The 21,687-nt window shown below is 51.2% G+C and overlaps 1 protein-coding gene across 2 annotated transcripts in view; it reads right to left on the bottom strand.

Annotated features, from left to right (window-relative positions):
* LOC121338186 (ankyrin repeat and fibronectin type-III domain-containing protein 1-like) overlaps positions 1-21,439 on the bottom strand; it is a 252,262-nt gene extending 230,823 nt beyond the window's left edge. Inside the window, exons 1-2 of one of the 2 annotated variants that reach the window (XM_041408916.1) lie at positions 21,370-21,439; positions 7,558-7,692 (exon numbers count right to left, since the gene is read on the bottom strand). The gene's annotated coding sequence lies outside the window, so the exon portion shown is untranslated. Of the gene's footprint in view, positions 1-7,557; positions 7,693-12,156; positions 12,283-21,369 lie in introns of those variants that run through there. The other variant, XM_041408908.1, reaches the window with a different exon arrangement.
* Positions 21,440-21,687: the final 248 nt, after the last annotated feature.

The raw sequence follows: 21,687 nt of genomic DNA on the forward strand, positions 1-21,687 counted from the left end.
AACCACAAACCCAAATTACCAAAAGCATGCCCAAAGGCAAGCTCTCCAAAGGCAAGCCCAAAGCCACAAGATGAGTTTTGTCCCCAGAACTCACTCCAAGATGAAATAACACAGTATCTTGCACTAAACCTGTGGATCCTCCTGCATTTCCCCCTTGGAGTGGCAGCAGAGCCCCCTCAGTGCACACTCACACACAGAGACCAGACCAGCTTCACCACCCTTGTGGCTCGGGGTGTATTTGCACATTTTTATCATATTATGTATGCTTATCCAATTCATTTCACTACAATGGGAGAAGAGCTGGAAAGCTATATTAAGCTGCAGAGGCAAGAGTGTTTAAAAAAGATCAAAGGTCCATCATTTAAAATTAATTAATTCAAGTTTGAGGTATTAACATAAATTAAAAATTCAAACCACACACAAGAATATACCCCTTTCCAAGTAATTTTCAAGAACCTCTAGTGCTGCAAGATAAGGTAATGGCACATTCCATTAATTTGCAGGATGCACAGCAGTGGTTAACCTCCACTTAATTAGAACTAATTGTAATTTTGCAGGAATAGGGCAAGCACACATTGTAAGAGATCCTCTTGACATTACAGATCACAGGGAGGGAATAGAGCTCTTTATGCTCCTGATGCCACCTCTCCCCCTCTCCCTACTCACACATTATCCATCTGCAGCCCCCCATACAGGCTCAGCTGGAAGAGCAGAGGCATTTCACACAGGGTCATGGCCACCAAGGCAATAGACAGAAGAAAGCATAGGATTTCACTTCCACAGCATCCCTGCTATGGGCAAAGGAAAGGCACACGGACGCTTAAGCACCAGAGTCACTGGAGTAAGGGCTGCAGAGAGCTGAAGGACCAGCAGCCCATGTCAAATAGCATGCAAAGAGCACACAAAGTCATGGAGGAAAACCAGCACTGAGCCCTGCTGGAGTTGTGCCACACGTTACAAGGTGTGACACCTCAAGAGCATGTGGGGAGACCCAGCTTTGGACAGCCCTTCCAAGCAGCCTGTGCAGCAGGGTGAAACCCCCCTGCCCAGCTCCCTCCCACCCAACAAGGCTTGGAGCCAAACCTGCATCTGCCAGCGCTCCCAGGGCTCCAGGGGAGCCAGGACCGGTCACAGCGTGAGCCCTCGGCTGCTCCACACGCAGCCCTTCTGCTCTGCCCTTCCAAGCTCACTGCTCCCTGAGCACAACGTAAATCCCCTCCTCAGGAGCTTCACCCTGTCCTCACCCACCAAACCAGTCCTGGCCAGAAGCCAGCACCTGAATCAGAGCCTGGGAAGGCTCCTGGCACCACTGTGCACTGCCAGCTTCACCCCCAGCCCTGCTCGAGCCTTCCCCCACTGGCTCTGCCTCTTCCCCAGCCTGGCCCAGCTCCCAGAACAGCTCCATACACTTCTGGTCTAACCTATGCAAAAAAACCCACACTAAGGGATGGCCTCCAGCTCCATTAACCCAAATTGATGCAAACCATAATTCAAAGGGAGTTCAAGACATCCACCCTAAAATTTTTTAAATTTGCCTAAATCATCTTAAAAGACTCCAATTCCTGTTCTACCTGAAGCTTCTCTGCAAGTGGAAGGAATTGCTGCAGGGTCACAGGGGCTGCACTTCTTCCACCTGAGCCAATGCCACCCCTGAAGCCACCAGGAGCCACGGGGACACCCATGCCTGCCTTCCCCAGGGACTAACACCCACCTGAGACCCAAAGCACCAGCACAGCCTGTGTTCACAGGACACAGATGGTTGCACTCGCACCCAGGGAAGAGAGGGGAAGGACCAGAGCCTGGAAACCAGAGACCCCTCTCTGTAGCAGCTATGTTGAAGCTGCCTTAGAAGGCATTGGGATGAGATGACCTTTGAGGTCCGTTCCAAGCCAAACCAGTCTGTGGTTCTGTGAAGCACTGCCCTCCCCATGTGTGCACTGCACAGCAGCTGCCAGCCCAGGGACCGTGCCCTGCACACAGCACATTGGCTTTTTACCACCTTCAACCTGAACTCCTCACCCCTGGCCTAGCTAAGGACACCTCCTGCCACCACCAAGCCAAGCAAAGCAGTGACTTCATCGCAGCTTCCTTCACCTAAATTGTCTCAGGAGACCCCGCTGCTGCTTTCCAGCGGGCGCAGCATCCTCCCCACGCAGCTGCACGCCCCCGCTTCCTTCCTCTGCTCGGCCTCTGCCTCACATCCACCTCCCTCAGCCTGGCTTTAACCTCCAGCTCGCCTGAGTGCTCCAGGACAGCCAAACCAGTCAGGGACTGGGACCCCTCCCTGGGGTCCTCCTCTCCAGTGCTTCCACACACAACAAGGAGCTTCCAGAGGCTCCTCAGGGTCAATGGGGCTGCTCAAGAGCCAAGCTGAGCTCCTGGGGAGAACAGGCAAGGCAGGATCCTCACCAGCTCAAGTTCAAGCCCAAGAACAGGGAGCAGTAGCATCACCACTCTCTGCCCTGAGCTTAGAAACTTCTCTGAGGATCATGCAGAGGCACATTTGCATGCAAAACTCTCTGTTCATCCCCCAAAAAACATGGGATGGCATCAGCATGCCAAGGTGGCGAAGCACATTCAGCCAGGGAAGAAAAATGCCTGCAACATTGACAAAAACCTGGAAATATTTTGGAAATACATGCTCTGAATCCTTTCATTCTGTTTTTCCATGAGGCACAGCAAAAAAAGGTGCCTGAAATAAATTTATTTAAAGCTTTTTGAAGCACCACGTTGCTCAGCCATCTCCACTAGACAGACACTCCCCAGCAAGCTGATGACATTCCTGAGGGCTCCTCTGGCTGTGGCCAGGGCCCAGCAAGTACAATTAAAGCAAACCTAGTTTAAAAACAATAGCACATTGCTCTCAGACTCATCTGGTCACTTTTACCGAGCCTGTGTTCCCAGCCCTAAGCTAATCTATCAATGAAAGCGCCTCCATTGATTTTGAGGGACTTCGGCTCAGCACACAAATTGTAACATCCACCTGCCCCCTCACAGGCCAGCACGGCAGGCCAAAACTATTCTTGAGATCATGCTTTTGTCCTCAAAACACTCCCCATGTTTCAGCCAGGCCGCTGTCTTTCATAGAGCCATGGAACGGTGGGAAGGGACCTTTAGGACCACCTCATTCCACACCCTGCCATGGCAGGGACCCCTCCCACTACCCCAAGTCTCTCCAAGCCCCATCCATCATGGCCTCGGACACTGCCAGGGATCCAGGGGCAGCCACAGCTGCTCTGGGCACCCTGTGCCAGGGCCTGCCCACCCTCACAGGGAACAATTCCTTCCCAATATCCCATCCAGTCCTGCTCTCTGCCAGTGGGAAGTCATTCCCCTTGTCCTGTCCCTCCATCCCTTGTCCCCAGTCCCTCTCCAGCTCTCCTGGAGCCCCTTTAGGCCCTGGAAGGGGCTCTGAGCTCTCTCTGGAGCCTTCTCTTCTCCAGATGAGCACCCCCAGCTCTATCAGCACTTGTGATGCTCCTTAAGAGAGGAAGGGGCACAGTTTCAATCAACCCAAAACAGACCACGGCATCACACATGGTGTTTGTGACTTCATATTTTCTAAATTTTTAGGTTTGATAAGTTTGAACAGCTCTATTTCTCCCTTAATTGGTGCAATTGTTTTTAACCCTGCTCCTGGAGCCACGTTGCCATGGCTACCCCGCACAAGCCTGGGCGAGCGAGGTGTATTTTTAGAATTGCCAAAATACACATCTCTAACAGAGCTTTTCTGGACAGAGCTCTCCTCGTTCCATGACATAGGAATTAAGGGCATTCAATGGAATTAAAATGTGGGAAATTCAAAACAGATCAAGAGAGAGGCCCACAGTGCAGCCGGTGCATGGCTGGAGCCCCACGCACAGGGTGGTGCCTGGAGGCAGGGCTGGGGCACAGCTGGGGCTGCAGCCTCCCCAGGGCCACAGGACACCGAGGGACAGCAGAGTGACCAAGTGCTGCCATGGATGGACATGGGCTCTGTGAGTCAGCAAGGAAAAGTTGCTTAGGGCCCATCGGGTTGTGCCTTGGGAGAGCTGATGAGCCTGTGGAGAGCTCAAGGCTGGGGGACAGACAAACATAGGTAGGTGACATTGTGGTGGGTGTCAACAGACCACACAGGCAGGTGACATTGTGGTGGGTGTCACTAGACCACCTGCTCAGAGCACAGTAGTTGAGACATTCTGGCAAATGGTAGAGGTCCCATGTTTGCAGATCTTGATCCCCACAGGATTTCAAGAACACAAATATGTGCTGGAGGAACACCCCAGTGGGACTCAAGCAAGTCAGCTGGCTTCTGGGAAGCACTGGTGACAGCTCCCTAGCACAGGAGAGAGGGGACAGGGGGTAGAGACACTGCTGGGCCTCACTACAAACGAGGAAGAACACGTCAGTGATGTGAAGGCCTTGAGCAGTCTTGGCTGCAGTGCTCATGAAGTGGGGGGGACACTGATGGAGCAGCAGCCCCAGCAAGGCCCCTGTGAGCTCCTGACAAGTGACACTTCACTGGTTGTGGTCAGGCAGAAGGGCAAACCCTAAAGTGCAGAGATCCAGCCCTCAGACTGCCCCAGCTCCAACACTCCTGGCACCCCTCCAAGAGAGTCACTGCCCAGCAGCAGCTCCCTCAGCTTCAGGGGAGAAAACACATCTGAGCTGAGCCAGAAGGAAATACGAGGAAGGAAATGGAAAGTATATCAAAGATTAACACCATTTGTGTTGAAGTCAGCAAGTGGATTAAGGGGAGGGAAAGCTGGGAGCTCCAGCATAAACTCGTCCTTTAGCAGGAATGAACCACTTAAAAAGAAACTGCTGAGCTGTGGCACTGTGAGGTGACCCAGGTTCCTGCAAGGACCCATCAAGGACAAGGGAGAGCACAACCAGAAGGAGGCCACGGTGCCAACAAGAGCCATTCCCTGCTCCAACTCTGCGATGCCACAGTTCTGCTGCGCCTGCACTGCACTCCCAGGGAGCTGCCAAGCAGATGCTGGAGAGGAACCAAAGAACCTTTCACCTCCAGCGTGGCTGGGATGGTTGAGCTCAGCCTGATTTTTGATCAGAAGCTGCACTCAGACTCAGTTCACAGGTAAAGGACTAGTGAGAGAGACCGAGGGCACAGCAGGTCCTGTGGTCTCACAGCCCATCCTGAGCGAGGCACAGGAGAGGGTCTCCCTCACCACAGCTCTGCTCTTGCTGGGCAGCAGCTGCACATGCAAAAGCCACATGCACAACCATCACACCTGTAAAGGAAGGCACAGCCTGCTGACAGTCATTCCTCCTGAGCCAGGGCACCACCACAGCGGTGGCTCTCAGGACCCCGTCCATCCATCCTGTCTCTTCAGGAACACACCAATGACATCAGGAAACACAAAACAAAAAATAAAGAGAAGATTCTAGAGGTGCAAATACCCAGGAGTAAATCTTCTGTTTTGCGGAGCAGCTGTATTGAGAGCTCCTGGGGTCTTGAAAATTTGCATAGAGTAGAGAAAATAATAGTTCAGAGAGATATTTGCATGCTGTAAGTCAAATAGGATCATAAACATAAAGACAACAGCAGAGTCCAAAGATGTTCCTGCTGCTAATGCCTCTCTGAATCCCCCTGCAGCCACTCTTTCCACAGGAGCCATGCTATGGACCATGACTGTTCCTGGCTGAAGCTGGGCTCTGCCAGCATCACTCCAGGGGCAGCTGGAAAGATGCCCTCTCAAAAATCATCTGCACAGTTCATTTCAGACCCAGAGCAGTCTGCCAGCAGCTCTAGTCATGCTGTCCCATCCCTTTCACAAGGACATGAGTAATTATTGAGCACTCTAGCTACTAAAACTGATTAGAGCAAAACAAACTAATTTTGTTGCAAGGCAATGCTGTGACCTCGTTAACGATGGTAGCAATGGGCTAACAATATTTCTCTCTTACACAGCGATGTCTTTCATTAGCGCTCAAGCTGTTTTGTAAAGGAGCTTAGTACATTCCTATAAACTCATTTGCATAGGAGGAAAACCAAGCCAACACCAGCATATCCAGAGGCTGTTCCCTGCGAAGCAATCTGGATTGAGAGCGTGGAGAAACAACACCCTGCAGCCAGGAACAATAACCCGGGGTGCAGGGCCGGTGCGGGGGCAACCCTCCCCTCCCTGCCTCTTCAAAGCTGGCACCAGGTCAAGCTGCTACATCCCAGCACGGCAGATGCCTGCCAGACCTGCACAAGCAGGTTTGCTCCTCCTCTACCACAAACCTACATCTCATCTCATCTTTGTGAATGAAGAGAACAACTCTGGGCATCCAAATTCACTGTGAAGGTCACACAGATTGGACACATTTCACACCACAGTCATTAACCTCCCTGTGTGTGGAGCTGACCAGCAGCTCCTTAAAGCTCTCACACCTCCCCTCTTATGAGGCATTAGCCACTAAACAGAGCTACAGCTGCTCTCGAGTCAGTCTGATGTCCTGCACGAGGCACACCAACAAGGATCCTTCCCAAGAACTTCCATGAAGAGCCACCTTTTCAAATTATGTTTAGGCCTTTGCATACTTACAGACATGCCAGGCACGTATCACCTTCAGAGCAAGCCGCCCCAGCAAGGGCATCTCTCCTCATGCCCAAGAAAGAGAAGCTTGGATCTGTCAGGTTTCAGGGCTAAAGCAGAGGGACTAGCCCCTGAGGGCTGGGACAAGGAATCTGCTGCTCCGGGAGCGCTGGGATCCCAGCGGGCAGCAGGAGGCAGATTGGGAAGCCAGCTGTGGCACAGGGAGGGCTTAAACACTTCTCACTCAGAATCACCTACAGTCAGGGCCTGATGTAACCCACCCGCTGTCACAGAGTCACCTGCTCACGGGGCTGTGCTTCAGCACCTCAGGCACGACACAGCTCCCACTCCAAGGCCAAGCCGAGATTTCCCCTACACTTGGAACAGCAGGGACAGCAAGACCTCAAGATAGTGCTGACACATAACATCCCCATTCCCCAGCCTGTCTTTCCCCCTGCCCTGCAGCCAAAAGCCTCAGGGCACTTGCTAATCACTAATTAACAAGATCTTACAGCTCTGCTTTTGAAGAGGGCTGGGAAATCACTTCTCCCCCGCTCAGAGATAAGGAAAAGCCCTGCACAAAAGGAGATTATGCTCTTTGAGGTCCTCACTGGCTTGTCTGGAGTTCAGCAGCTCAACCCACCTGGCCTTACAGGGCTGCACCAGGAGTGCTGCCTGCACCTGCTGAGAGGTGATGGGGGTTTCTGGCCATGTGCCTTACAGTTCCCAGCCAAGGCTCACACACAGGCTAAACGCGTGCAAAGAAAGGATTAGTACACTTACCCCTCTGCACTGTTAGAAAGGGATGTTTGTGCAGCAAAACAGCAAAGAGGTCCAATCTAAGAAACTCAATCACAGCCAGAGGGCAATCACTCTGCTCCCATTGAGCCAGCACAGCACTGTAAGGCGGGGAGCTTCACCTGAAAGCAGAGCTCACATCCCAGGGACTTCTGGGCACTCTTATGCACGTCACACATTCTTAGCACTCCATGAAATATTAAAAGCAAGACAGGCAGCTGCTCTGGCCTACTCTTACCACTTGCAGGCTGACGTGTGCGGGCAGTTCTCACAGGGTCACTCACAATGCCCTGAGGGACAAAGACACCCTCTGCCAGCTCTGTGCTGCAGACACGAGCACAGAGCACCTCGAAGTGATGTCCCCAGATGCCTCCTGTAAACAAACACAGACCAAAAGTGGGTGTTAGACTGGTTACATATGCCCAGCACTAGGCTGGGTACTGGCACCACGTGACGTGCGGACACACAAAGAGCATTCACCTGAACGTTCTATGACCATAGGGAAAATGGGCAAGTTCTCAGGACAAGTAGGTTTCTGCCTCTCTTTTGGAAGAAGGCCTATAAATGTTAACCCCAAAGCACCCAGAACAGGGACAGCCCAGCACTACATCCCTGGCAAGCTAGAAGAACAGCAAGGGGAGAGACGGCAGCTCAGAGGCAGCTGCCTCGGTGCACATAGAGCAACGCTGGAGCTGCTAGAACTCTGCTCAGCACAGCAGGATCAGACCTCATTGCCACCACCAGTGGGAACAGCATCAGAGGAGCCCTGCAGAAGACCAAGCAGTTCTCAGCCTCCCTCATTTTAGCATTTCTTTTTTCCCTTCAAGTTACTTTTAAGTCACTGGAATTCCTGTATAAGTCTGGAAGCCCTTGTGCCTTGGTGTCTCTCCAGGAGCTTCCAAGCTATCAAAAGGAAACAATTCTACCAAAGTCTCCCTGCTTCCCTTTTTAACTCCCTCTCATGCAGGCACCAAATCTCTGAGGCAGAGGAACTCAGCCCAGGACCTGAGCCTTGTTTCACACTAAATTTGGCCTGCCAGACATCCAAAAAAAAAAAAAAAATCACATCAGTCATTTTCCTTCAGAGCTGGTTTCTCAGCATGGAAAATGACATTTCCTACATGCAGCTAATGCATGAAAAGCTTTGAAAGGTCAAAAAATGAAGCCATCAATTTATCACAAAAAGTAACTTCCTATTACAGCTGCTGAGAGCCTGGGCTCCTCAGTGCAAACACTCCACCTAGAGCCAGCTGTGCCAGCCCTGCTTGTCCAGGGCTGCCAGCACCAGCAGGTGACTCAGCAGTGCCACTACAGCCACCAAACATCAGCCACTGCTCTGAAGAGGACCCAAGCAGACTTCTGGTGGAATAGCCTCCACTGCTTGTGCAGGGGGTCTCAGCAGAGAGGACCCTCACTCCCAAAAAAAAAAAAAAAAAAAGGACCTACGCTCTTGCATTGGCTTTCCTTTGGGCACCATCCTGGAGAGAGGTCACCCATGAGGTGATCCCAGCCAGCAAAATCCTGTCCCTTCATCCTTAGGGCAACACATGGCTGAGCAAAGCATGGGTGTAAGCACAAAGTGTGAAAGCACTGGGATGGCAGCAGAGCTCCCAGACACACTGTCAACACTTCCTTCTGGAAGGGAAAGGAGCAAGGGAGCCTGAGCCACAGAGGATCCCCTCCCATCCAGCAGCTGAAGGGGAGCAGAGACCACAGTAACTCATTCCACCTGAGCAACAGCATCCAGCCCACCCAGAACTCTGCCCAGGACAATTCAGTGTCACTGAAATGGCACTGCTGTTCCCCTGCTGTGTCCATCCTCCAGCTCTGTGGTCATCCCTCATACCTTTTTGCATCCCCAAAAATAACCAAGCAGTGCCAACCAAGGCAGGATTTGGTCTCACAGGTAAGTGAGAGATTCCTGCAGCTGAGCAGGACAGGCATGGAATACAGGAATGCAGCAACAGGATCTTGAGGCTGCCCAGGGCCAGGAGCCACAGGGGTTGGCACTCATCCCCTCCTGCCTTAGGGCTGCAGCAAACAGGCTGTGGCATTCCACAGAGCCTCAGCATCCCTCACCTGCCACAGCTCACCACAGAGATGGCATTCAACATCTCAACTTTAGAGCTGGGAAAAACCTGAAGCAAGCTGGAAGGGGAGTGCAAGACCAGCCTGGAGAGGATGCAGGCTGCAAGGAGCAGAAACTCCACGCCAAGCTGAGCACAGCTCCAGCCCTCACTGCCATCCTGGTGCTGGGAAAGCTGCCAACACACATTTCTCCTTTTGGGACAGAAACAGCCCCACAGGGAGCAGCTGCCCAGCACTGCTGCACCTGAGAGCAGTCAGGCCCTGCCAGGAGTGCCCCAAGGCTGTCCCCATGTCCTTGCCAGCTCCCACTGCTAGGAGCCAGGACAGACAGGGCTCTTGGCTACACTCTGGCTCAGCTTCCCCACCAGTGGCATCCTCTGCAGCTCTGTCTCTAGACACTGCCTGGGACCCCCCAGGCACTCTGCTGCTGGCTCCAGACACACAGGCTCTGCCCCAGCCCTCCTCCTGTGCCATTCCCAATGCCAGCACTGCTCACATGGATGGCAGGGACGGGAATTTCTGCAGCTGAGCTCTGTGCAAATGGGGATCATGTGCCCTCTTACCTAAGAGAAGACAAGAAGAGTGTTTGCTCTTAAGTTATGACTCGCTGGAGGAAAGGGCTGAGAATTGACACTCCCATTGCCATAATGACCACCATGCTGGAGAGAACATCTGACCCCTCTCTGACCACTGCTCTAATCATCCAGGAGGAGCACACAGGATGTTGTCACTGAGTTCTCTTCCAGATGAATACCCCAAACTGCCCATGAACATCACAGCAGGTGTCACTGGAGAAAGTTGTGATAGCCCCTGGTACTGCACAAGGATGGAGATGCCTCATCCCAATCTCTTTCTGTTCTCCAGGAAGAGACACCCAGATGACATGGCCTTCTCTGCAGGGCTCTGGCTCTTTGGGAAACAACCTCACCAATGGCATTTGCCTTCCCTACAGCACGAAAGACCAACTGAGACTGACAGGCAGCAAACAGGAATGGACTGTAGGTCCCTGGGCTGGGAATCATCTAAACAACTGCTGTCAGCATAAAAACAGATGTGGATTTTCACTTAGCAGAAGGGGAGCAGGAAGGTCTCAACTCATCTAATTAATTCATCCAACTATTATGAGAAATATAAATTTTTATATAACTTATATAAAAAACTAAATTTATAACTAAATATAACTTTAGATGAGACAAGTCACTTTTTAAAAGAGTTATCAATGAAGCCCAGCTTTGCTGAGGTGAAAGCTCTAAAAGTCAACTTTCAGGTACCCAGGGAGAGGCTGGGATATGAAATTTCCCACCTCTATTTCAGGGAAGAAACCACCATTATTCAGCAAGTTCTGAACTTCTCAAAATGCAGGACAATTTCCAGGGACCACATGGGAGTTCTCAGTGCCACAATAAAATTAATTCAGGGAAATAAAGCAGAACAGCCAACCCCAGAGCATGATACCATTGGAGACAGACCAGGCTTAAGAAGCACAAAGGAAATTTCCCTGGGTTTAAATATTTTTGAGGTTACTGTTTTACAGGTAAAGTATTTATGATAAAGAAGGAAGACAAATTGCCCCCTCCTTATTTCACTGCTGGAATTGCCAGCTGAGAGCAAAAACAGTGCCCTTAGGAAGAAGGTAACAAGGAAAAGTGAGTTCCTGAGCACCACACTGCACCATCCCCTTTTGGAGGGGAATACAGGGAGCATAAGACAAACACAAACTGGTCCTTCACTTGCAGATGTTCCAGCGGTGTAAACATGCATCCAGCCAACCCAAGGACCAACCCCAACTTGCTCATCCCCATGTTGAAGCATCCTGCTGACCCCAGGCCTCAGGAATCAATGCCCAGCACTCGCCTCCTCTGTGTTTATTTCTATAAAACACACACAACTTGTTGCTCATATTCAAGAATATGTGTTCAGGGAGCACATCTGCACATACTGTATTCTCAGGGAAGCAATTTCTGCTGGTTTGGCTGGCTGAGCTTCAATGTCACCTGCACGAGAAATTTCCCTGTTCCCCCATTCTCAGACAAACCTGAAGAAATCCAGCTTTCACCAACAGAATAGAAAAATCGAGGCTGCTCCACACAGTGACAATCCATGGCTGCAGGAGCCAGGACACCAGCCAGCAGGCTGGGAAGCAAACAGCCCGCTGCCAGCATCGCCTCTTCCCTGGAGATCACATATTCTACGGAAATCTCAAAACTAAAGGAGAAAAGCCCTAGTGATTGAATGAATCCTGCCAGATGAGGAAGCCTCTGGGCACGCACCATAGACCGGGATTAGTGTGGGAACGGCTGGCCAAAAGGGCAAATATCCTCCGGAACCAAGGCAGCAACAGAGACAACGAAATCGTCCTTTAAAGTGAAAACCTGCTAAGGAAAAGAGGCGCTGGCGGCAGAGCAGCGCCGGCCCCCACCGCGCTCCGGGGCAGCACCGCCAGGCAGGCTCTATTCACGCGAAAGGACTGAAATCGAACAGCAAAACAGCATTGCAAGAGCATGAAGTAATCCCACCCCTGCAGTTCGTGTTTTCCTACCCAATTAGCTACTCCAAGTGTAAGACAGGAAAGGAAAAAAAAAAAAATTTAAACGTGCTGCAAAGCCAGGAGATATTTTGCAACTCCCGGACTCCGGCAGCAGAGCCCTGCATTCCCAACAGGCGCGGGCGAGGCGGGGGGACCCACGAGGAAGGGAGGAGAGGAGGGGGAAAGGGAGGAGAAGAGGGAAAAAGGGAGAAGCCCGCTCACTTGCTCCGCCGTCCCTCGGGCCCGTCCCGCGGCGCAGCCGGACCGCACGCCGGGATGCAGCCCCGCTGCCGCCGGCAGGGAGGGCAACGGGCTCCGGCCGGACCCGGGGGAGGAAGCGGGCGATGGGGGCGGCCCCGGAGCCACCCCCGCCCGCCGCACAGCCCGGCCCAGCCCGCCCCGCCCCGGGATGCTCGGCGGCCGCGGGGGACGGGATGGAGCTGCCCGGGCCGGGAGCGCCAGCCCTGCGTGTCCCCGGGCTTACCCTGGCTCAGACGGGACGGGAACTCGCTGCTCCGTTACGGTTCGTTCCCGAGTTTAACAAAACCGCTTTGAAATCACTGATTAGAGCGCTGGGAACGAGCACAGGGAGCAGCAAAGCCCCCCGAGGCTGCTGGAGGGCAGGGGAAGTGCTGAGAGCCGCTCCGAACCGGGCTGGGCACGGGCACAGGGCAGCCCCTCCGCACGCCGCCCGCACCTCCCGCTGGAAATCGTCCTGTGGCTTTTCTTAGCTCTTAAGTGGTTTTAACCTCAGAGTCTGGAGACATCTGCTAGAGCAGAATGCCTGGAGAAAGTGAAACGCCGTCCCAGGCTGGGTGTTGATTTTAAACGGCGCAAACCCTCAATGCTCGTGAAGAGCGGCAGGATGCTGCGGGCTGCAGACAGGACACACACTGCTCCCCGAGCTCACGTGTGAGGTCTCCTCGCATCAAAGCGCGGAGCCTGACCCGCACTTCTGATGGCTCGGGGATTCCTGGTACCTTAAGAGAAACCAGAGGATCAAGGAGTAACACTGCTTTACCATCACAACAAACTCCTCTTTGACAGTGGCTGCTCCTCCCTGAGCTGCCTCCATCCCTGCTGATCATTTAATTTCCCCTCCACGGCTTGTCCTGCTTTCCACTGGTGATGCAGCTGGAGGCAGTAAATGCTTCCCAGCTGGAGCCTGCAGCCCCTGCACCCCTCTGCCAGCTGCCTGCAGGCACCTGCAGCTCCAACCCACCTTCACCTGCAGCTCCTACCCACCTGCACCTGCAGCTCCGACCCACCTGTAGCCCCAACCCTGCCACACCACCCAAATGCACTGAGGCCAGGGAGTGCAGACAGCTCTGACGGGTTTAGGGAAGTGCTTTTGTGCACCCCTGTGTGCTGGGGCTGCACACCCCTGTGTGCCAGTCGTGGGGATCAGCTCCATCACCTGCCCCAATGACAGACCCCTGCCACCACCACTTCCCTGCAGCTCCGTGCTGCAGTGCAGAACAGCGAGCTGCAGGTTGCTCTCTGTTCCTGCTGTGTTGCTCCAGACCTATGCACAGAGATGCAGATGGAAGCAGGGTCAGGGCCTCTTTGTGCAGACTCACCAGCCAACCCAAAAACTGGTTTTGTCCATTGTCTGGGGCTAGATAGGGTTTTCTCAGTGATGCCCAGCTGCATGGGCAGTGCAGGGTGGGCTGAAAACCATGGGAGGTTATGGACATAATGTTCCCCTGGTGTTAAGTCCACAACATACTATATACACCTGTGTTAAATTCAAGCAGGGAACTGCCTGTATTTCCATGCTCTTCCCATTGGTATTTTGTGCACATCCACCTGCCATGCTGCAGAGCCACAGAGCATTTAATTTCAGTTAAAAAATTCTAACACTCACACTGTGGTGATTCGTATCAGCAGCCTCTGCTGCCAGCCCAAGGTTTATGTGACTGCCTCTCATTAGCATGATTCAGAGGTTAAGGCTTCTGGGATTTACCAGTGGAGATAAATGTGCTGATGGGCAGCCCAAGGAGCGAAAACCTCTGTGAAACCCTGTGTTAACATTAAGCTTTTTACTGGAAATAGCTGGGCCTCATCAGTCTGTCTCTGAAATAGCATCACCCTCTTTCTTCACGTTTGCTAAAGCATAAGCACAGAGAGTAAAATACATTAGTTAATCAGGGGAAAATACACTGTGGGGTGAAGAAAGAGACACCACAGTGAAATGGTTGGCTACGAATGGCAAATGCATTTTTCTTTGTGTGATTAGGCAGAAAAAATCTTATGAAAGGCCCCTGTCTGGCAGAGGACCTGTGACATACACTGAGCTCCCAAGCTGAAATGCTTTGAGGCATGCTCTGAATAAGGAAGGAAAAATGCTTTCCCTCTCAGTCAAGAGCACCTTGATGCAAAGCATCAGCACCGAGAGAGAGCTGGTGGGGTGGAAAAGGCTCCTTGCAGGGGCTGGGGCTGAGCAGCTGCTCTGAGGAGGCTGAGCATGAGCCTCCACAGTGCACAGAGTGCAGGTGCTGACCCACACACAACCAATGGTCACAGGGGTAAAGAGGAGGGGGCTGAAAGGCTTTTGTGGGAGCATTTCCCAGCCCCAGGGACATGCTCTGCTCCCATTAGAGCAAAGTGCAGGTGCTGCTTCTCTGCAGGGACTCTGCCCCAAGCACTCCTAATGCTGCAGGGCCATGGGGAGGAGGATGTCATGAGGGGAATGGTACTGGGCACCCCCAGCTGCCCAGTCTGGAGGTCCAGAATGTGCATTTCCTGAAGGCTAAGCAATGCACAGGTCTCAAGACAAGTGAAAGGAAACAAGGAATGCCGATGGGCTTTTCAGCTTCATTGATTTTAGATTACATCAAATATTCCTACTCAATGAATGTTCCTTTTTAATAGGAACACAGAGATGCTTTGAGGGCTGGTGACCCTCACCTACAAAGCCAGGCTGAGATCTGGGCTGTTATCCTGGAGAAGAGAAGGTTCCAGGAGACCTTAGAGCCCCTTTCAGTGCCTAAAGGGGCTGCAAGGGAGCTGGACAGCAACTTTGGACAAGGCCCTGGAGTGCCAGGACAAGGGGGAATGACAGAGGACAGGATTAGATGGGATACTGGGAAGGAATTGTTCCCTGTGAGAGTGGGCAGGCCCTGCACAGGGTGCCCTGAGAAGCTGTGGCTGCCTCTGGATCTCTGGAAGTGCCCAGGGCCAGGCTGGATGGGCCTTGAAGCAATCTGGGATGGTGGAAGGTGTCCCTGGACATGGCAGGGGCTGGAACAGGATGAACTTCCAGGTCTCTTCCAACCCAAACCATTCCACGATCCCATGAGTCATCACTCTGTCTTCATAGGGAGTACAGGCTGCTGCAAAGGGCTGACATGGTGTCATGAGCATCCCCCCTGCAGTCAGTGACGGGCCAGTCATGGCTGGCTTCCCTTCCCTTCTCCTGTGCAGGCTAAACCCCACACGTCTGCTGTGGGGTGGCTGTAGGGGATGTCAGACCCAGCCAGTGAGGGCTCACGTGGCCGTGGCTGACCACAAATCAGGGCTAATTGGGATGTAGATATTGGGGGGTCAGTTGAGCCAACCCCCCTCGGAGCAGCAAGCTGGTCTGCAGTTGGGATTCTTCCATTATGTGAGGCTGCTGTCTCAGATGAGATTGGGGACCCTCACCTCATTGGGGTAACCCAGCTCATTCTGAATAACTCTTCTAAACCTTCAGAAATCTGAAGTCATTTGAGTAGAACCAATTCCACTGGACATCGTGAATCTGTATTCAAATGCTGATGCAGCTTAATTGGCTTGATTTATTGAATTGGTTTAATAAAACCAGTTAATCTGGTTTAACTGGTATATAAAATAAATGTCATTTTAATATATTATGTGTTTCCATTTTACAAGCCTCCACAACACTCCCTCATCACACTATTTTTATTTTAGATTGATTCTTCAGACAGTTGGACAAAGTGGGTCTTAACCTCCCTCCAGGCAGCTCTAAATCTGCCATGGAACAGTGGGTTACCACAAAAATGAACTATAATTAACACTGAACATCTTTCCAGTCCTCTACAAGCTTATGAAGAGCAATGATTCCAGAGTGGCAGGGCAGCCTCATGGACAAGTTTTCTGGAGTGAGTTGCTTTTCCAGAGTCAAGACACCAGCCATGCTTTAAAGTGCCTGTCTGTGTGGTGCGTGAGGCTGACAACACCAACACTGGCATTGCACCCCCGAGGCCAAACCCCTTCCTGGCAGTTCAGCTCCAAGGAACCTGGTACAGGGGCACTCCTGTTTATCTATCCTGCTTCAAACATGGTATTGGTTACCCTGGCCTGGGGCTGCAGATGAGACATTGACAAACCCCCCCTGTTTAACACACCTGCTTCACTTCTGGGACACTTTCTGTGCTTTATCTTCTGCTCATCAGTGACTGCACCTTTCCTCTGGCTTACAGGAAGGGCTCCTTCCTATAAACTATGTTTATGTTTGTGTCTATAAAGCATATAAACCATGTTTATGTTTATGTTGTCTATGGTTTGAAACCCAGCTACAAAACCTTGTCTAACTCCTCTCCTAATTCACAGGCTTCCAGTTCAGACACAGCTAACGAGCAGGATTTATAATGAAGGTAGCTCCTAATGAGCTGACACAAGATGCAGCGTTGGATCATACTTGCTTTGATCAAAGCCCTGTGCTTTCTGGTTGGAGAGCATAATTAACAACAATTTCTAAAAAGTCAAGTTTGGGTTGATTAAAAATGCCATCTGACAGCTCGAGAGTGTTGCAATGTCTCATGATCTGCTGTGCAGATACAGCATAAGCTCAGCATGGTGTCCCTTCCCCCCAGGCAGAAGGGCTTTTGTTCCTTTCCCAGCAGGCTCAATCCCTTGGGTTTGCAGGGTGATGGATCTGCCCCAGGAGCACTCTCATGGCTATGGGACCATCCCTCTGTGGGCAGCAGGCACTCAAGGAGTCTGAGTGCTGCCCCACTTGCAGAGAGGTCTGCACATCTGGTGGGGATGGAGGGGTCTGATGCCATTAGCAGCAAAGTGGAGAGCCTGCTCCAAGAAAGCAGACAGTCCTTATAGTGGCTTGGGAGATTCCTGCCTCAGAGGAAGAGAAATGAAAGGAATGACAACTGCTGAATCCTTTTCAATCTTTAATACAACCAGGTCAAGGCAGTTCTTTGGGCCTGAACTCTTGAGTTTCTTGCCAGGACACAGACTGCCAGGTTATGTCCAAGCCATTAACCCCTGGGGTTTACTCCTGCCCCCAGCAACACACAGGGGCTTAATCCCCACTTTCTAGACTCCCATTTCCTGTTAAACTCTTCAGCCATCTGAGATCTAGAATACACTAACAGAGATGTTTGACCAAACAGTCCCCAACCACAGCCCGTGCAAGGAATTTCTGAGCACATCACTGACACGTCCCATGCCTGTCAGGGAGAGAGAGCCACTGGAGAAAACCACAGGCACCTGAAAGCACCACTCTGTCCATCTGTTCTGCTTCAGGAAAAGAGCCATGGCCTTGGCCAGTCCCCTCCTGCCTCCAGCTCCCACTAAAGCTTATTTCACCTGACACACGAAAATTCTTCATTCCTAGTTTCTAGAACTTCTCTCCCACTCTGTCCACACCCTGCTCCAGCCTGCAGGAGAGCAAGAGTCTTCTGCCAGGTGATTTCATTGTCAGGGGAACACATTCCCTACAGACCACATCACCAGTCACAATTAGTTCCTTATCCTGAGCTTTTGAATCTGAATGGATGCTATGGCCACTCAACCCTTCTAGGAAGAAAACTACAGAACATCTTTGTCAGCTCAAATTAGAGATAAAAACTGAAAACAAAGGCGGTAAAACACCTTCCTGGTATCTGATCTAGTGAGTGGCATCCCTGCCCATGGCAGGGCAGGGCTGGAACAAGATGAAATTTAAGGTCCCTTCCAGAGGAAAGCATCCTGTGATTGTAGATAAAGTACAGGAGGATGTTTTGGAGGCATCAGGGTCTCTGAGACCTTCTCAGCCACCCCATCAACAGCTCTGCACTGATTCTTACACTCCCTTCACCTTACAGGAGCTGGACCAGACCCTTCCTCATTCAGGCCAAAGTTGGGTTCAGCCCTAATCAAGACAAAACCCATCTCACAGGGAATTCACCTTGTATTTTTACAGATGGATGTGATGTGATGCAGATCCCATGATGCTTTCTGGAATGAGGTAGCTGATTTATTATGATGGAAACCAAACCTCTTCAAAGATGCTGTGGTTTTCCAGTCTTAGGCAGGACAAACTGCCTGGGGAAATCAGGAAGTTATAGAAGAGGATCTCCATGGCTGGCCTATCTTAAAAAAGCTGATTTATAAAAGCCATAGGTGCTGATTAGGACACATCACCTCTGATGGCTCATATCAGTCCTTGCTTCAAAACACAGAGGAGAATTGAAGCAACTTTTTCCTGTGCAGGATGATCTGGCTCCCTGCTGGGAACCAACAACCACCTCTGCAGATGGCTGAGTTTCTGGTTTTGGGTCAGACAGAAACTCAAGCACTCGGTGGAGATGTTATCAGAGTGTGGAGCTGCTCAAGAGATGGAGAGCTCCTGCCTTGGGCAGATGACATGGTATAGAAACAATGACCCTTCCTAGATGATCTAGGTGCCCACCACTAATATTTTTTCAAGAGATGAGGCATTAAAATGGTGATACAAGAAAGGAATTTTTATTTCTATGGCACCAAAAACCAATGGGCATTTTTTTCCCTGTAAAAATCTGAGATCTGGACCTGTCTGATAGCGTTGACAATCTCCATAAGGATGAGAAGTAGAAGGTGATTTTAGTAAAAATATCACTAGTGAAGGAAAGGATGAGTTAGATGTGAGTTAGAAACTGAGTGTGAGATAGTAGAAATCAGAAAAGTAGAAATCAGAAGCCTTTCCAGAGATAACATGCATGTGTTTGCACATCGAGATTGCTGTATATGAAAGACTTCTACTCGGTTTCGGCTGAATGCCCTCAGAGAGATGCAAAATGGACAGCTGAATTTGTAAGTGAATTTCAAATGCTCTGAAAAACTCCATCTTAGGTCTTAAATCAAGTTCAGGAGTAATGAAAATGAGGTTTCCAGCACATGAAGACCTGCAGTAATTTTTGAATTCTAGAGGAGGAAGATGAAACTGAATAAAGAAAAACAAGCTCAATTCTGAGCTTGATTGCTGCCCACAGGGAACAGGATGGAGCTCATCAAATGCTCTTACCTGAGCAATAGATGATGTGATGCCCTGGAGCTGAAAGGTCTTGTCTGAGACCAAGAGCAAAGATAAGGATGATGCTAATCTGCATTGATTAATCAGTTTAATCTGGCAGCGATGTCTGCAGAAATTTAGATACCTTTCCTCCACCTGATGCAGTCTTCTCCATCATCAGCTATCACGTATCATTTGACTTAATCAGTTTTGTGCAGAAGACTGAGACAGTGTCAAGTGCTTTAGTAAAATCTAAATATATTATTGCAATCTCTTCTAGCATCAGTCACCACACCCCAGACTCACAGCTGACAATTCCCTTCTCATCTAACTCCTAATTATGAACTAAATAGGGAAAATAATAAAATACAGGAAGGAGAAGCAATCAATAAAGCCATGGAGAAGCAATCATAAAGCTTATTGTCCTTTCTTTGATAGCAGCAAGGCCCTGTGGACACTGACTGTGGATCTCTCTACATGGATACAGGAGCATCCAGAGGTTTTTCTTTCCCAGTCTTTGCTCCTTTTCAGTTAGCACTGAAGCAGATTTATCTGTACAGTTACTGCCAGCTCACTTCTCTCCTGTGCCTTTGCACCACATGGTTTTCCAAACTTCTGGACTTTCACTGGTTTTAATTTTCTGTACCACAGGACCACGTCCACCAGGACCACGCACGGTCCCATCAGGCCCTGCTCACAAGGCACAGGCATCAGGCATCTGCTCCTTCAGCAGGCAGCTGGCACCTGTGCAGCAGCCAGAAGGAGCTCCTGCTGCCGTGCCCAGTTTGACCAGTTGCTGCCAGTGGGCAGAAAGGGCCATGGGGCCACGGGAAGATGCCTGCAGAGCTGGCAGAGGCAGTGGGGCAGCGTGGTGGCCAGGCTGAGCCCACCTGTGCCCTGCTCCACCTCCTGCACAGACACCTCCCAAACGACCCTTACTGTGCTGGCCCAAAATGTCCTGAGATGGCAAATCTAGGCCATGTCAAAGTTAAAGGCTTGCTGTTCTTTTCTTCAGGTAGAAGGCAAACATTTGGGAACAGATGGGAATATGTTTGAGTCTTGCCTTGCCTCTCCAAAGTGTGCATGCCCCATGTTTGAACTTTCTCCAAGAAGCAGCCAGCAGTGTTTTAGCTTTTATCCAGGAATATTATAATGGAAGACAAGAAAATAAATTAATTATACACTTTATTAGCAATTCTGAGGGAAATAAAAAAAAATACTTGTCTTTGGCCCTTGCCCCTCTCCATCCTCCATGGGGCTCAAAGTTCCCCAGAGCTCAGATCTTTGCATTTCATTCCTGGTGGTGTTTGTTTTTGGTTCTTTTTTCCTGTAAGTTTTGCTAATAGCTTCTCTTTTTTTTCAGTTTAACTCCTGCAAACTTCAGTATCCTCACCCTCCAGTGTTGATGAGCCCAGAGTTCACCCCCCATTCCCGGAAGCTGCACTTTCCAGGGAATTAATGGAGCTGTGCAAACCCTCAGAGCATGAAATGATCAGGCAAATCTCACAGCCGCACTTGGTCCCAGGATTGTTTAAGGCCTTGCATGAAGCCTCAGGAGGAGAAGCCCCTGGTCAATGGGTGGGACAATTCTTTGTCCCACAGGAACCCCATCTCCTTTTCACAACAGTCTGTCCTGTGAGAAGGCCAGAGAGAAAAAAAGGAAAGATCCCTCAGGTTTCCATTTGGCTGCATTTTCCCAGACTGTAAATCAGGTAGCGAGAAGCCTGGAGGGCAAAACAGCCCGGTAAATACCTCAGTGCTATGGGTGACTCTGCAAACTGGGCAAGGCCCTTCCCTTGTCCAAAAGCTCCGAGGGACATGGTTTTCTTTTGGTGTGAACTGAGACCTCAGCCTGCCTCAGGATTTTGAAGATGTGTTAATGTGATGATCCTTAACACATTCAGTCCCCAGGGGCGGTATTAATCCACTGCTTTCCTTGTGGTTTATAAACTCCTGGCCTGGCTTTATGGGGACCTACATGTGTTAAATGCATCATTTTCTATAGAAACAAGGGAGGAAAGATCCCCTTGTGACTGCAGCACGTCAAAGAACCCCACTGGCAGAGTAAGACAGCAAAGGCAGAACACCCCTGCACAGGGGCTACTGATGAATTGCTTCAGATGTTATGCAAACAGCCTGGCCGAATCTCCACAGCCTTCCCTCTGCCCAGGACTCACTCCACAGCCCAACTCTCCTTGCTGAAACACCAAACCACGGCTCCTCACCTCCTTCCCACACGGCCAGACAAGGGTCTCCTGAGAGCCGGCCCGGATTCGCACAGCCCGGGCAGGGATCTCCCGCGCGGCAGCCCGGGGCTTTGGCCTCTGCCGCGTGCAGGAATTCTTGTGGGACAGCGGCTGCTCCCGCCCCTGCCCTGCTCCAGCAGTGAGAGCAGAGCCCCCGCAGGAGGCTCATCCCGGCAGCTCCTGTCCCGGCAGGGCCGCAGGCAGAGCCCGCAGGCAGAGCCGAGGGAGGCGGGACAGGAAACCAGCGGCGCCCTGGGAGCTGCCCGGCCCCGCTCCGAACCGCGCCGAGACCGCGTT

This window comes from Onychostruthus taczanowskii, unplaced genomic scaffold, assembly GCF_017590055.1.
Source record: "Onychostruthus taczanowskii isolate IOZ18803 unplaced genomic scaffold, ASM1759005v1 scaffold10, whole genome shotgun sequence".
In the NCBI taxonomy this organism is placed as follows: domain Eukaryota; kingdom Metazoa; phylum Chordata; class Aves; order Passeriformes; family Passeridae; genus Onychostruthus; species Onychostruthus taczanowskii.